The sequence below is a fragment of the Arachis stenosperma genome, chromosome 7, assembly GCF_014773155.1.
Source record: "Arachis stenosperma cultivar V10309 chromosome 7, arast.V10309.gnm1.PFL2, whole genome shotgun sequence".
NCBI classification, from domain to species: Eukaryota; Viridiplantae; Streptophyta; class Magnoliopsida; order Fabales; family Fabaceae; genus Arachis; species Arachis stenosperma.
Window position 1 is genome coordinate 43,316,680 of NC_080383.1, and position 17,301 is coordinate 43,333,980.

Genomic DNA, 17,301 nt, shown 5'->3' on the forward strand with positions numbered 1-17,301 from the left:
GATTACGACAAGAGATTAAGAACATTCACTGATTTAAAAATCACAATTCTCAAGAACCAAACTTGGTTGATTCGATGTCACTAATCAAGTCCAAATTCAAAACTTAACAACCATGAGAAGAAGTTTTCAAGCTTAATTCAATTAATTAACTTTTTCAATATATTAACCGAATTCAAGTGAGAGGAGAATTCTTTTCCAACACATTCAAATCTTTGGTATGAAGAGCGAAAACTGTTTCTTAAAAAAATATCAATGCATTAATCAAGATAAAAAAGCTAAAACGTCAATCCATAGGAATCAACAAAGCTCCCAACCTTAACCTATGAGATTAGTGTCTCATGCTTCGAAAACAAAAAGACAGGATATCAAAAACAATAAAAGATCTGAAGGTCCTTTTCAAAGTGTTTCTAAGAACCATATATACTCCACTAAAAAAATCTAATCATTAAATTCAAACTTAAATTCAAAAACAAAACAAATCAAATCTAATCTTTTGCATTAACTTCAGCTTTGTGTCTTCTCTTCAAGGCTTTGGTGGTCCCAAGTTTGGCATTCTGAGTGGATGATGAGGAAAAAACAATTCCACACAAACTCACCAGCAAGTGTACTGGGTCGCATCAAGTAGTAATAACTCACGGGAGTGATGTCGATCCCATATAGATTGATGGATTGAGCAACTTTAGTATGGTGATGAATTTAGTTAAGCAAATATTTGAAGATTTGGGCGAAATTCGACTACCAGTAGTGAAATTGCAAGGAAAATAAAATGCATAAAGTAAATTGGCAGAATGTTAAAGTGTTGAAAGGATAAATTGCAGAAACTTAAAGTGCAAGAAATTAAAAGAGCTGAAACTTAAATTGCAAGAAAGGTAAATAACTGAAACTTAAAGTGTAAGAAATTTAAATTGCTGAATCTAAATTGCAAGGAAACTTAAATTACATGAAGAATAAAGGGGTTTGGGTATTGAGAATCAAAATAAAACTTGAAGATATAAATTGCAGTAAACTAGAGAACCCTCAGATGAGGAGATTCAGAAAATAGATCAATTCGGTACCAAAACAGAAATGGAAAAGTGCAGGAGATTCAAAACAAAATGAAAACGTAAATCAATTATAGAGTCCTAATAGAGAAATGAACAATTTCAGAAGACTAAAAAAATAGTAAGAAAACTAAGAATTCAAATGCTCTCTTGACAAAATAGAAAACAAGAAATTATAGAAATAGAAGAAAACCTAAGATCAGATCTCCAATTCTTAGAACTACAAAAAGGAAAATTGAAAGAAAACCCCAGGATGAAAGAATTCAGAAGAATTCTTCAATCCCCAATCCAAGATCCAGAAACAGAAAAATAAAAGTTGCAGAAGAGAGAAAACAAAATAGAAAACAAAACTCAGATCCGATCTCAATTCTAAAATTCTCAAAATGAAAACTAAAAGAGAGCCCCCTAATAAAATAAAATTCCTATCTATTTATACACTTTCCAATTCTAGCTTCCCGTACTTTATGTGGGCTTTTTGGGTTGTGGAGAAGTGGATCAGAGTGGCACTTTATTGCAGCTTCCAGTGGAACGTTGCGTTCTTAAAGTGAGCGCAGCGTTCATTCATCCACGCGTGCGCGTCCTTTTGCGTTTTTTTGCTCATCGATGTGTACGCGTCATGTACGCGTGCGCGTCTTCAATAGCATTCTCTTATTGAGCACAACGTTTGCTTAATGAACGCTGCCCCACGCGTGCGCGTCATTTACGCGTGCGCGTGGGTAGCAAAATCTCGATTCAGGCTTCAGCGCCAGCCATGCGTGCGCGTGCTTCGTCTTAGATGCACCATCGATGTGTGCGCGTCATTTGCAAAACTTTGCCTCCAATTTTGAATCTTGCCCGAAAATGCTAAGTAAATGAATGTAGCGCTCTCTTTGAAAACGAGCGCCACACACTTCCACGCGTACGCGTCATGCACACGTACGCGTGGGTCTTCAAAAATTGTCCCTGATGCGTAAGCATCCCATGCGCGTACGCGTCGCTTACTAAGCGTGGCGTTCTTTCTTTGAATGCAACGCTATTCTGCAGTGTTCCACCTTCCCTTCATTTTCTCACCTAAAATCAACCAAACAAGCAATCAAAGTCTCACCAAAATCATAAGAATTTTCATCATTCATTCTAATCACTTAATTCTTGCATAAATCTCATGATTTTGTATAAAATAAATGATGTTTGATTGAATCACAATAATCAAAAAATTCCACTCCAACTACTTACTTATTATGCAAGAAAGTGCATAAAACCTAATGAAACAAATGAAAAATGCTTGTAAAACTAGCATAAGATGACTTGTCATCAGTGGGCTTGGAAGGTTTCCAAAATGGCTTGTGGAGGATGGGCCAAGGGGCTTGTGAAACGCCACGCTTTTCTTCCCTCAGAGTGCTTGTCCCTTTGGCGTGTGAAATGCCAATATGTGGCGTGTGAAACGCCACTCTTCTGTGGTCTATGGAGCTCCTTCTTTCTTGGCGTATGACATGCCCTTGTTGTGGCGTGAAAAATAGCCAAATGCTTTTTTGGAGTAGTCTTCTGGAAGGTTAGCCCAGTGTGTAACGTCAGACTTTCGCATGTGAAACGCCACTTAATAAATCAAGTCTTGGGAGTTTGACATTGGCGTGTGACATGCCAATATATGGCGTTTAAATGCCCATATTAAATGCTCTACAGTAAGTGTCAACGACATGTGAGGCTTGCGTCCATATTCATTGGCGTTTCAAATGCCTACTATTCACGGGCTCGTGTGTACCCATGATGGCAAGCATACACATGATTGCAAAAATTCTCACTTATGCATACACATGGTGGCATATGTACGTATGACCTTTCAATCTTCCACCCTTTGTGTGTACTCATGGCTCTATGCGTAACACGAATGCAATTTCGAAGGCGTTTCCATTCTACACGCCCACTCTTGTTGGCGTGTAAAACGCCATACCATGCACGTCCAGAAGTGTCTTTTCTTCATGGCATGTGACATGCCACTTCCTCGGCATGTTGCAAGCCCATTTCTTGCTCAAATTTTCTTAGGTCTGATCCTCTCAAAAGTTGGCCCAGCGTGCAATGCCATGTCTTGGCATTTTGCACGCCGGGTTCTTCATTAGGCGTTTGAAATGCCAATTTCTCGGCGTGTCAAACACGATGGTAAGGGGTATACTAGGAGTCTGTTCTAGGGCGTTTGAAATGCCAAGCATGTGGCGTGTGAAACGCCGTGCATGCAACATTTTCTCATTCCTGGGACTTTGGCCTGGCTTGCGACGCCCCTATATGGCGTGTGAAACGCTAGGTTCTCTGTTTCAGGATGCATGGGCGTGTTGTACGCCCCTTGTCTGCGTGTAAAATGCTAACCCTCTGCTTCCTATTGGATGCTTTTCTGGTTACTTTTTTTGCTTGTGCTTTGCTCCTTTTTTGCTGTTCTTTTCCTGTATTAAATAAAAAATCAAAGGGCTCAAAGTACTAATAAAATTTCATATAAAATCATATGATAAACAAGCAACAAGCAGTGAATTCCATCTGAAAATACCCAAGAAAAGTGCTTAAGATGTCCATGCATCAGCGACAAGCTCTCATGCCTGGCAGACCATCTCTACGCTCGGCAGACCTACCTTATGCCCGGTGACCTATCTCCATGCTTGGCAGGTCCCATGCGTTCTTCCTCATGCCCGACGAACCTGCATCTATGCTTGGCGTGCTTGCGCCTCCTAGAAGTGTGATTTTGGGCTTTTTACCCGATTTCCTCTAATATAAGCCACCTTAAACATAATTACAACTATTAAGATGCAACAATTAAGGCCCAAGCTTAATTAATCACATTATTAGAACCCTTAATCACATCCAAAACATTGAAGACTCTAGAAGATTAGTTATTAATTCTTTCTAGAAACATAAGATATTTGGTTATTAGGATTTTATTTGAATTATTGTTTTTGAATTTGAAATTGAAGTCAGTAATTAGTTATCTTATCTTTCTCTCTAAAAGATAAGATTAGGATAGTTTAAATTTGAATTATTGAATTTATGATATAAATAAGTGAACTGATGAGCGGATAATTTATACGCTTTTTGGCATTGTTTTTAGTATGTTTTTAGTATCTTTTAGTTAGTTTTTAGTATATTTTTATTAGTTTTTAGTTAAAATTCACTTTTCTGGACTTTACTATGAGTTTGTGTGTTTTTCTGTGATTTCAGGTATTTTCTGACTGAAATTGAAGATTCTGAGCAAAAATCTGATCCAGAGACTGAAAAGGACTGCAGATGCTGTTGGATTCTGACCTCCCTGCACTCGAAGTGGATTTTCTGGAGCTACAGAAGCCCAATTGGCGCGCTCTCAATGGCATTGGAAAGTAGACATCCTGGGCTTTCCAGCAATATATGATAGTCCATACTTTGCCCAAGATTTGATGGCCCAAACTGGCGTAGCAAATCAGCATCAGAAATTCCAGCGTTAAACGCCGGAACTGGCATAAAACTTGGAGTTAAACGCCCAAACTGGCATGAAAGCTGGCGTTTAACTCCAGAAAAGGTCTCTACACAAAATTACTTCATTGCTCAGCCCAAGCACACACCAAGTGGGCCCGGAAGTGGATTTTTCTGTCATTTACTCATTTCTGTAAACCTTAGGATACTAGTTTACTATTTATAGGATCTTTTGACATTGTATCCGAACCTTATGACCTCATGACATTTTTTAGACGTTTCTTGTGTACCTTCCACGGCATGAGTCTCTAAACCCCATGGTTGGGGGTGAGGAGCTCTGCTGTGTCTTGATGGATTAATGCAATTACTACTGTTTCTTATTCAATCATGCTTGCTTCCATTCTAAGATATCACTTGCTCCTAACCCGGATGAATGTGATGATCCGTGACACTCATCATCATTCTCAACTATGAACATGTGCCTGACAACCACCTCTGTTCTACCTTAGATTAAGTAGATATCTCTTGGATTCTTTAATCGGAATCTTCGTGGTATAAGCTAGGACTGATGGCGGCATTCAAGAGAGTCCGGAAGGTCTAAACCTTGTCTGTGGTATTCTGAGTAGGACTCAATGATTGAATGACTGTGACGTGCTTCAAACTCCTGAAGGCGGGGCGTTAGTGACAGACGCAAAAGAATCACTGGATTCTATTCCGGCCTGATTGAGAACCGACAGATGGATAGCCGATGCTGTGACAGAGCATCAGGGACGTATTTCCAATGAGAGGATGGGAGGTAGCCACTGACAACGGTGAAACCCTACATACAGCTTGCCATGGAAGGAGCCTTGCGTGTTTGATGAAGATGACAGTAGGAAAGCAGAGATTCGGAAGATGGAGCATCTCCAAAGCCTCAGCCTATTCTCCATTACTGCAAAACAAGTACCTTTTTCATGTTCTTTTGCTTTTTACAATCAATCCTGATAATTTCTGATATCCTGACTAAGATTTACAAGATAACCATAGCTTGCTTCAAGCCGACAATCTCCGTGGGATCGACCCTTGCTCACGCAAGGTATTACTTGGACGACCCAGTGCACTTGCTGGTTAGTTGTGCGGGATTGCAAAAGTGTTATTGCAATTTCGTGCACCAAGTTTTTGGCGCCGTTGCCGGGGATTGTTCGAGTTTGGACAACTGACGGCTTATCTTGTTGTTTAGATTAGGACTGTTTTATTTTTGTTGGTTTAGAGTCTTTTAGTTGAGTCTAGTTTCATATTCTAAGTTTGGTGTCAATTGCATGTTTTTGTTTTTCTTTTAAAATTTTCGATTTTGCATGTTCTTAGTCCCTTTTTGATTCATAAAAATTCTAAGTTTGGTGTCCTCTTTGTGTTTTTCCTTTAAAATTTTCGAAAATTAGTGTTTGATTTTCTAAAAATTTTAAGTTTGGTGTCTTTTTGTTGTTTTTCTCTTTCCTCTTTTTAAAAATCAAATCTTTTTCATAAAAACTTTTCAATCATATCTTTTTAATTAACTAATTGATTTAGCTCTCAATTTGCTTTGATCTTATTTGCTTTTTGATTTTCGAATTTGTTTTTTTTATTTCCTTTTGTTTTATTTTAATTTTTCGTTTAAAATTCAAAAAAAAAAAAACAAAATTTATCTCTTTGCAATCATTATCATTTCCCTTTTGTCCACTATGGACTCAAGTGGAATTAATCAGTCCAAGAGGACTCTGGGGTCATATGCTAACCCCATTACAGCTGCATATGGGAGTAGCATCTGTATACCTCCCATCAAAGCAAGCAGCTTTGAACTAAACCCTCAACTCATTATCATAGTGCAGCAAAATTGCCAGTATTCCGGTCTTCCACAGGAAGAACCTACTGAGTTTCTGGCACAGTTCTTACAAATTGCTGACACAGTACATGATAAAGAGGTAGATCAGGATGTCTACAGACTATTACTGTTTCCATTTGCTGTAAAAGATCAAGCTAAAAGGTGGTTGAATAACCAACCTACAGCAAGCATAAAGACATGGAAACAGTTATCAGACAAATTCCTGAATCATTTCTACCCTCCAAAGAGGATGACACAGCTAAGGCTGGACATCCAAGGCTTTAAACAAGAGGATAATGAATCCCTTTATAATGCCTGGGAGAGGTATAGAGGTATGCTTAGAAAATGCCCCTCTGAAATGTTTTCAGAGTGGGTACAGTTAGACATCTTCTACTATGGGCTCACAGAAAAAGCTCAGATGTCTTTAGACCACTCAGCTGGTGGATCTATACACATGAGGAAGACAATTGAAGAAGCTCAAGAGCTTATAGACACTGTTGCTAGAAACCAATACTTATATTCTAGCAGTGAGTTCGTTCCAAAAGAGGAGGTCATGGCATTAGTCACTGATCCTAATCCTCAAGAACAGATGAATGAGCTTAATCAACAATTGCTCCTGATGACAGAACAGTTAGCAGAATTTAAAGAAATGCTCCATGATACTAAAGTTGCTAACAAGAACATAGAACTGCAGTTGAATCAAGCAAAACAGCAAATATCTAAACAGATAACAGAAGGATGTCAAGCAGTTCAACTGAGGAGTGGGAAGACACTAGTTAACACTGCTCAAAAGAGCAAAATGCCAAACAAGGAACAATTGACAGAGGATAACCAAACCACTGTTCAAAATCCCTCTGAGGATAGTAAGAGCCCAGAGAGGAATGTTATTGGCGTTCAAACGCCAGAAAGGGAAGGAAAGCTGGCGTTAAACACCCATTCCTTGCCCAATTCTGGCGTTCAAACGCCAGAAAAGGGGGAAAAGCTGGCGTTTAACGCCCATTCCCTGCCCAGTTCTGGCGTTCAAACGCCAGAAAAGGGGGAAAAGTTGGCGTTAAACGCCCATTTTCCTCCCAATCCTGGCGTTCAAACGCCAAGGGAGAATCAGACACCTGAGAGTGCTGATAATAATCCTTCCAACAAGGCCTCTTCAACCACTTCTGTAAGAAATAAACCTGCAGCATCTAAGGTTGAAGAATATCAAGCCAAGATGCCTTACCCTCAGAAACTCCGCAAAGCGGAACAGGATAAGCAATTTGCCCGCTTTGCAGACTATCTAAGGACTCTTGAAATAAAGATTCCGTTTGCAGAGGCACTTGAGCAAATACCTTCTTATGCTAAGTTCATGAAAGAGATCTTAAGTCATAAGAAGGATTGGAGAGAAACTGAAAAAGTGTTTCTCACTGAAGAATGCAGTGCAGTCATTCTGAAGAGCTTACCAGAAAAGCTTCAAGATCCTGGAAGCTTTATGATACCATGCACATTAGAAGGTGCTTGCACCAAGACAGCCCTATGTGATCTTGGAGCAAGCATCAATCTAATACCTGCATCCACTATCAGAAAGCTTGGGTTGGCTGGAGAAGTCAAACCAACCAGGATATGCCTCCAACTTGCTGATGGCTCCATTAAACACCCATCAGGCATAATAGAGGACATGATTGTCAAGGTTGGGCCTTTTGCCTTTCCAACTGACTTTGTGGTGCTGGAAATGGAGGAGCACAAGAGTGCAACTCTTATTCTAGGAAGACCTTTCCTAGCAACTGGACAAACTCTCATTGATGTACAAAGAGGGGAAGTAACCCTCAGAGTCAATGAGGATGAGTTCAAGTTGAATGCTGTAAAAGCTATGCAGTATCCAGACACACCAAATGACTGCATGGGCACTGACATTATTGACTCTCTGGTAGAAGAGATCAATATGGCTGAAAGCCTAGAATCAGAGCTTGAGGACATCTTCAAAGATGCTCAACCTGATCAAGAAGAACTAGAGGAAGTAAAGGAATTTTCGAAAATTCCTCAGGAGGAGGATAAACCTCCCAAACCTGAACTCAAACCTCTACCACCATCTCTGAAATATGCATTTCTAGGAGAGGGTGACACTTTTCCAGTGATTATAAGCTCTGCTTTAGACCCACAGGAAGAGGAAGCATTGATTCAAGTGCTAAGGACGCACAAGACAGCTCTTGGGTGGTCCATAAGTGATCTTAAGGACATTAGCCCAGCTAGATGCATGCACAAGATCCTATTGGAGGATAATGCCAAACCAGTGGTCCAACCACAGAGGCGGCTAAATCCGGCCATGAAGGAGGTGGTGCAGAAAGAGGTCACTAAATTACTAGAGGCTGGGATTATTTATCCTATTTCTGATAGCCCCTGGGTGAGCCCTGTCCAAGTTGTCCCCAAAAAGGGAGGCATGACAGTGGTTCATAATGAAAAAAATGAACTGGTTCCTACAAGGACAGTCACAGGGTGGCGTATGTGTATTGACTACAGAAGGCTCAATACAGCCACCAGAAAGGATCATTTTCCTTTACCATTCATAGACCAAATGCTAGAAAGACTAGCTGGTCATGACTATTACTGCTTTTTGGATGGCTATTCAGGCTACAACCAAATTGCAGTAGATCCCCAGGACCAAGAGAAAACAGCATTTACCTGCCCTTCTGGCGTGTTTGCCTATAGGAGAATGCCTTTTGGTCTGTGCAATGCACCTGCAACCTTTCAGAGGTGCATGCTCTCTATCTTCTCAGACATGGTAGAGAAATTTCTGGAAGTCTTCATGGATGACTTTTCAGTATATGGAGACTCATTCAGCTCCTGTCTTAACCACCTAGCACTTGTCCTGAAAAGATGCCAAGAGACTAACCTGGTTTTAAACTGGGAAAAATGTCACTTTATGGTGACTGAGGGAATTGTCCTTGGACACAAAATTTCAAGCAAGGGAATAGAGGTGGATAAGGCAAAGGTAGAGGTAATCGAAAAATTACCACCACCTGCCAATGTTAAGGCAATCAGAAGCTTTCTTGGGCATGCAGGATTCTACAGAAGGTTTATAAAGGATTTTTCAAAAATTGCCAAACCTCTAAGTAATCTGCTAGCTGCTGACACTCCATTTATCTTTGACAATGAGTGCCTGCAGGCATTTGAGACCCTGAAAGCTAAGCTGGTCACAGCACCAGTTATCTCTGCACCAGATTGGACATTGCCATTTGAATTAATGTGTGATGCCAGTGATCATGCCATTGGTGCAGTGTTGGGACAGAGGCATAACAAACTTCTGCATGTCATTTACTATGCTAGCCGTGTTCTAAATGATGCACAGAAGAATTACACAACCACAGAAAAAGAATTACTTGCAGTGGTTTATGCCATTGACAAGTTTAGATCTTATCTAGTAGGATCCAAGGTGGTTGTGTACACTGACCATGCTGCTCTTAAATACTTACTCACAAAGCAGGATTCAAAACCCAGGCTTATCAGATGGGTGTTGCTTCTGCAAGAGTTTGATATAGAAATAAGAGACAGAAAAGGGACAGAAAACCAAGTGGCTGATCATCTGTCCCGAATAGAACCAGTAGCTGGGGCGTCCCTCCCTTCTACTGAGATCTCTGAGACTTTCCCAGATGAGCAACTCTTTGCCATTCAGGAAGCTCCATGGTTTGCAGATATGGCAAACTATAAAGCTGTGAGGTTCATACCCAAGGAGTACAGCAGAGTGCAAAGAAAGAAATTAATTTCAGATGCCAAGTACTACCTCTGGGATGAACCATATCTCTTTAAGAGATGTGCTGACGGAGTGATCCGCAGATGTGTACCCAGAGAAGAAGCACAAAGGATCCTATGGCACTGCCATGGATCACATTATGGAGGACATTTTGGAAGTGAGCGAACAGCCACTAAAGTCCTCCAGTGTGGCTTCTACTGGCCTACTCTCTATAAAGATTCCCGAGAGTTTGTGCGTAACTGTGACAGTTGCCAAAGAGCTGGTAACCTGCCTCACGGATATGCCATGCCTCAACAAGGGATATTAGAGATAGAATTGTTTGATGTATGGGGAATTGACTTCATGGGGCCATTCCCACCATCATACTCAAACACTTACATTCTGGTGGCAGTAGACTATGTATCTAAGTGGGTAGAAGCAATTGCTACACCCACTAATGATACCAATACCGTGCTAAAGTTCCTCCAGAAAAACATCTTCAGCAGATTTGGTGTTCCCAGAATACTAATCAGTGATGGGGGCTGGTGCACGAAATTGTGATCAATACTTTTCAAAACACAAACAATCCCTAGTAATGGCTCCAAAGACTTGGTGCTCAATACCATGGCATAAACACAACTTCGCACAACTAACCAGCAAGTGCACTGGGTCGTCCAAGTAATAAACCTTACGCGAGTAAGGGTCGATCCCACGGAGATTGGTGGTATGAAGCAAGCTATGGTCATCTTGTAAATCTCAGTCAGGCAGACTCAAATGTATAATGGTGATGAACGAAAATAACATAAAAGATAAGGATAGAGATACTTATGCATATCATTGGTGTAAGAGCTTCAGACAAGCGTATGAAGATGCCTTCCCTTCCGTCTCTCTGCTTTCCTACTGTCTTCATCCAATCCTTCTTACTCCTTTCCATGGCAAGCTCGTATAGGGTTTCACCGTTGTCAATGGCTACCTCCCATCCTCGCAGTGAAAGCTAATGCACGCACTCTGTCACAGTACTGCTAATCACCGGTGTGGTTCCCTCCCCTACCGGAATAGAATCCCTCTTTTGCGTCTGTCACTAACGCCCAGTAGGTTACAGGTTTGAAGCGCGTCACAGTCATTCAATCATTGAATCCTACTCAGAATACCACAGACAAGGTTAGACCTTCCGGATTCTCTTGAATGCCGCCATCAGGTCCTGCCTATACCACGAAGATTCCGATTAAAGAATCCAAGAGATATTCACTAGAGCCTTGGTTACTTGTAGAACAAAAGTGGTTGTCAGTCACCTTGTTCATAGGTGAGAATGATGATGAGTGTCAATCATCACCTTCATCAAGTTGAAGAACAAGTGATATCTTGGACAAAGAACAAGCGGTATTGAATAGAAGAACAAAAGTAATTGCATTAATACTCGAGGTACAGCAGAGCTCCACACCTTAATCTATGGTGTGTAGAAACTCCACCGTTGAAAATACATAAGAACAAAGTCTAGGCATGGCCGAATGGCCAGCCTCCCAAATGATCTAAGAACTAGATGTCCAAAGATGATCAAAGGATCTAAAAATAATCCAAAGATGAAAATACAATAGTAAAAGGTCCTACTTATAGAAAACTAGTAGCCTAAGGTGTACAAAGATGAGTAAATGACATAGAAATCCACTTCCGGGCCCACTTGGTGTGTGCTTGGGCTGAGCAAATGAAGCATTTTCGTGTAGAGACTTCTCTTGGAGTTAAACGCCAGCTTTGGTGCCAGTTTGGGCGTTTAACTCCCATTTAGGTGCCAGTTCCGGCGTTTAACGCTGGAATTTCTGTAGGTGACTTTGAACGCCGGTTTGGGCCATCAAATCTTGGGCAAAGTATAGACTATCATATATTGCTGGAAAGCCCAGGATGTCTACTTTCCAACGCCGTTGAGAGCGCGCCAATTGGGCTTCTGTAGCTCCAGAAAATCCACTTCGAGTGCAGGGAGGTCAGAATCCAACAGCATCTGCAGTCCTTTTCAGTCTCTGAATCAGATTTTTGCTCAGGTCCCTCAATTTCAGCCAGAAAATACCTGAAATCACAGAAAAACACACAAACTCATAGTAAAGTCCAGAAAAGTGAATTTTAATTAAAAACTAATAAAAATATACTAAGAACTAACTAGATTATACTAAAAACATACTAAAAACAATGCCAAAAAGCATACAAATTATCCGCTCATCACAACACCAAACTTAATTTGTTGCTTGTCCCCAAGCAACTAAAGATCGAATAAGATAAAAAAAAGAAGAGAATATGCAATGAACTCCAAAAACATCTATGAAGATCAGTATTAATTAGATGAGCGGGGCTTTTAGCTTTTTGCCTCTGAACAGTTTTGGCATCTCACTTTCTCCTTTGGAACTCAGAATGATTGGCTTCTTTAGGAACTCAGAATCCAGATAGTGTTATTGATTCTCTTAGTTAAGTATGATGATTCTTGAACACAGCTACTTATTGAGTCTTGGCTGTGGCCCAAAGCATTCTGTCTTCCAGTATTACCACCGGATACATACATGCCACAGACACATAATTGGGTGAACCTTTTCAGATTGTGACTCAGCTTTGCTAAAGTCCCCAATTAGAGGTGTCCAGGGTTCTTAAGCACACTCTTATTGCCTTGGATCACAACTCTTTTTCTTTCTTTTTCTTTCTCTTTTCTTTTTTTTTTCGGTTTTTTTTTTTCGTTTGCTTCTTCTTCTTTTTTTTTTTTGTATTCACTGCTTTTTCTTGCTTCAAGAATCATTTTTATGATTTTTCAGATCCTCAGTAACATGTCTCCTTTTTCATCATTCTTTCAAGAGCCAACATTCATGAACCACAAATTCAAAAGACATATGCACTGTTCAAGCATACATTCAGAGAACAAAAGTGTTGCCACCACATCAAAATAAGTAAACTGTTATAAAATTCAGAATTCATGCAATTCTTTTCCTTTTCAATTAAGCACGTTTTTATTTAAGAAAGGTGATGGATTCATAGGACATTCATAACTTTAAGGCATAGACACTAAGACACTAATGATCATAAGACACAAACATAGATAACATAAGCATAAAAATTCGAAAAAACAGAAGAATAAAGAACAAGGAAATCAAGGAACGGGTCCACCTTAGTGATGGCGGCTCTTCCTTCCTCTTGAAGGTCCAATGGAGTGCTTGAGCTCCTCAATGTCTCTTCCTTGCCTTTGTTGCTCCTCTCTCATGATTCTTTGATCTTCTCTTATTTCATGGAGGAGAATGGAGTGTTCTTGGTGCTCCACCCTTAGTTGTCCCATGTTGGAACTTAATTCTCCTAGGGAGGTGTTTAGTTGCTCCCAATAGTCTTGTGGAGGAAAGTGCATCCCTTGAGGCATCTCAGGGATCTCATGATGAGAGGGGTCTCTTGTGTGCTCCATCCTTTTCTTGGTAATGGGCTTGTCCTCATCAATGGTGATGTCTCCCTCTATGTCAACTCCAACTGAATAACAGAGGTGGCAAATGAGGTGAGGAAAGGCTAACCTTGCTAAGGTAGAGGACTTATCCGCCACCTTGTAGAGTTCTTGGGCTATAACCTCATGAACTTCCACTTCTTCTCCAATCATGATGCTATGGATCATGATGGCCCGGTCTAAAGTAACTTCGGACCGGTTGCTAGTGGGAATGATTGAGCGTTGGATGAACTCCAACCATCCTCTAGCCACGGGTTTGAGGTCATGCCTTCTCAATTGAACCGGCTTGCCTCTTGAATCTCTCTTCCATTGTGCGCCCTCTTCACATATGGTTGTGAGGACTTGGTCCAACCTTTGATCAAAGTTGACCCTTCTTGTGTAAAGATGTTCATCTCCTTGCATCATAGGCAAGTTGAACGCCACCCTCACACTTTCCGGACTAAAATCCAAGTATTTCCCCCGTACCATAGTAAGGTAATTCTTTGGATTCGGGTTCATACTTTGATCATGGCTCTTGGTGATCCATGCATTGGCATAGAACTCTTGAACCATCAAGATTCCAACTTGTTGAATGGGGTTGGTAAGTACTTCCCAACCTCTTCTTTGGATCTCATGGCGGATCTCCGGATATTCACCCTTTTTGAGTGAAAAGGGGACCTCGGGGATCACCTTCTTCAAGGCCACAACTTCATAGAAGTGGTCTTGATGCACCCTTGAGATGAACCTATCCATCTCCCATGACTCGGAGGTGGAAGCTTTTGCCTTCCCTTTCCTCTTTCTAGAGGTTTCTCCGGCCTTGGATGCCATAATGGTTATGAAAAAGCAATGCTTTTACCACACCAAACTTAAAATGTGTGCTCGTCCTCGAGCAAAAGAAGAAAGAAGAGAGTAGAAGAAGAAGAAATGAGGAAGAGGGAGATGGTGGTGTATTCGGCCAAAGAGGGGGAGAAGTGGTGTTTTGGTTGTGTGAAAATGAAGGAGTGAAGAAGGGTATTTATAGGAGAGAGGGGAGATGGGGTTCGGTGGGGATCCTGTGGGGTCCACAGATCCTGTGGTGTCAAGGAAAAGTCATCCCTGCACCAAATGTTGCTCAAAATCACGTTTTGAGCCATTTCTGGCGTTAAACGCCGGGCTGGTGCCCATTCCTGGCGTTTAACGCCAGGTTCTTACCCTTTTCTGGCGTTTAACGCCAGTCTGGTGCCCCTTTCTGGCGTTAAACGCCCAGAATGGTGCCAGACTGGGCGTTAAACGCCCAACTGCTAGGTTTACTGGCGTTTGAACGCCAGCAACATCTTCCTCCAGGGTGTGCTGTTTTTCTTCCTGTTTTTCATTTTGTTTTTGCTTTTTCAATGGATTTTGTGACTTCTTATGATCATCAACCTACAAAAACATAAAATAACAAAGAAACTATATAAATTATAATCATTGGGTTGCCTCCCAACAAGCGCTTCTTTAATGTCAGTAGCTTGACAGAGGGCTCTCATGGAGCCTCACAGATACTCAGAGCAATGTTGGGACCTCCCAACACCAAACTTAGAGTTTGAATGTGGGGGTTCAACACCAAACTTAGAGTTTGGTTGTGGCCCCCCAACACCAAACTTAGAGTTTGACTGTGGGGGCTCTTCTTGACTCTGATTTGAGAGAAGCTCTTCATGCTTCATCTCTATGGTGACAGAGGGATATCCTTGAGCCTTAACACAAAGGATTCTTCATTCACTTGAATGATCAGTTCACCTCCATCAACATCAATCACAGCCTTTGCTGTGGCTAGGAAGGGTCTGCCAAGGATGATGGTTTCATCCATGCACTTCCCAGTCTCTAGGACTATGAAATCAGCAGGAATGTAGTGGTCTTCAACCTTTACCAAAACATTCTCTACAAGTCCATGAGTTTGTTTTCTTGAGTTGTCTGCCATCTCTAATGAGATTCTTGCAGCTTGTACCTCAAAGATCCCTAGCTTCTCCATTACTGAGAGAGGCATGAGGTTTACACTTGACCCTAAGTCACACAGAGCCTTCTTGAAGGTCATGGTGCCTATGGTACAAGGTATGGAAAACTTCCCAGGATCTTGTCTCTTTGAGGTAATTTCTGCCTAAACAAGTCATCCAGTTCTTTGGTGAGCAAAGGAGGTTCATCCTCCCAAGTCTCATTTCCAAATAACTTGTCATTTAGATTCATGATTGCTCCAAGTTACTTAGCAACTTGCTCTTCAGTGACATACTCATCCTCTTCAGAGGAAGAATACTCATCAGAGCTCATGAAAGGCAGAAGTAAGTCCAATGGAATCTCTATGGTCTCATGTTGAGTCTCAGATTCCCATGGTTCCTCATTGGGGAACTCATTGGAGGCTAGTGCACGCCCACTGAGGTCTTCCTCAGTGGCGTTCACTTCCTCCCCTTCCTCTCCAAATTCGGCCATATTGATGGCTTTGCACTCTCCTTTTGGATTTTCTTCTGTGTTGCTTGGAAGAGTACTTGGAGGGAGTTCAGTAACTTTCTTGCTCAGCTGTCCCATTTGTCCTTCCAAATTCCTAATGGAAGACCTTGTTTCAGTCATGAAACTTTGAGTGGTTTTGATTAGATCAGAGACCATGGTTGCTAAGTCAGAGGGGTTCTGCTTAGAATTCTCTGTCTGTTGCTGAGAAGATGATGGAAAAGGCTTGCCATTGCTAAACCTGTTTCTTCCACCATTGTTGTTGTTGAAACCTTGTTGAGGTCTCTCTTGATTCTTCCATGAGAGATTTGGGTGATTTCTCCATGAAGAATTATAGGTGTTACCATAGGGTTCTCCTAGGTAATTCACCTCTTCCATTGAAGGGTTCTCAGGATCATAAGCTTCTTCCTCAGATGAAGCCTCCTTAGTACTGCTTGGTGCATTTTGCATTCCAGACAGACTTTGAGAAATCAAATTGACTTGTTGAGTCAATATCTTGTTCTGAGCCAATATGGCATTCAGAGCATCAATCTCAAGAACTCCTTTCTTCTGACTTGTCCCATTGTTCACAGGATTCCTTTCAGAAGTGTACATGAATTGGTTATTTGCAACCATCTCAATTAGCTCTTGAGCCTCTGTAGGCGTCTTCTTCAGATGAAGAGATCCTCCAGCAGAGCTATCCAAAGACATCTTGGACAGTTCAGAGAGACCATCATAAAAAATACCTATGATGCTCCATTCAGAAAGCATGTCAGAAGGAAATTTTCTGATTAATTGTTTGTATCTTTCCCAAGCTTCATAGAGGGATTCTCCATCCTTCTGTCTGAAGGTTTGGACTTCCACTCTAAGCTTACTCCATCTTTGTGGTGGAAAGAACTTTGCCAAGAAGGCATTGACTAGCTTCTCCCAAGAGTCCAGGCTTTCTTTAGGTTGAGAGTCCAACCATATCCTAGCTCTGTCTCTTACAGCAAAAGGGAATAGCATCAGTCTATAGACCTCAGGGTCAACCCCATTAGTCTTGACTGTGTCACAGATTTGCAAGAATTCAGCTAAGAACTGATGAGGATCTTCCATTGGAAGTCCATGGAACTTGCAATTCTGTTGCATTAGAGAAACTAATTGAGGCTTAAGCTCAAAGTTGTTTGCTCCAATGGCAGGGATAGAGATGCTTCTCCCATAAAAATCAGGAGTAGGTGCAGTAAAGTCACCCAGTACCTTCCTTGCATTGTTTGCATTATTGTTGTTTTCGGCTGCCATGTCTTCTTCTTCTTTGAAGAATTCGGTCAGGTCCTCTAAAGAGAGTTGTGCTTTGGCTTCTCTTAGCTTTCTCTTCAAGGTCCTTTCGGGTTCAGGGTCAGCTTCAACAAGAATGCCTTTGTCTTTGCTCCTGCTCATATGAAAGAGAAGAGAACAAGAAAATGTGGAATCC

At 41.3% G+C, this 17,301-nt stretch overlaps 1 non-coding gene across 1 annotated transcript; it reads left to right on the forward strand.

The window, feature by feature from the left end:
- The first annotated feature begins 16,616 nt into the window (after window positions 1–16,616).
- Window positions 16,617–16,724, forward strand: LOC130942374 (small nucleolar RNA R71). Its single transcript, XR_009070946.1, has one exon. It is a non-coding gene; the product is annotated as a small nucleolar RNA R71 (small nucleolar RNA).
- Window positions 16,725–17,301: the final 577 nt, after the last annotated feature.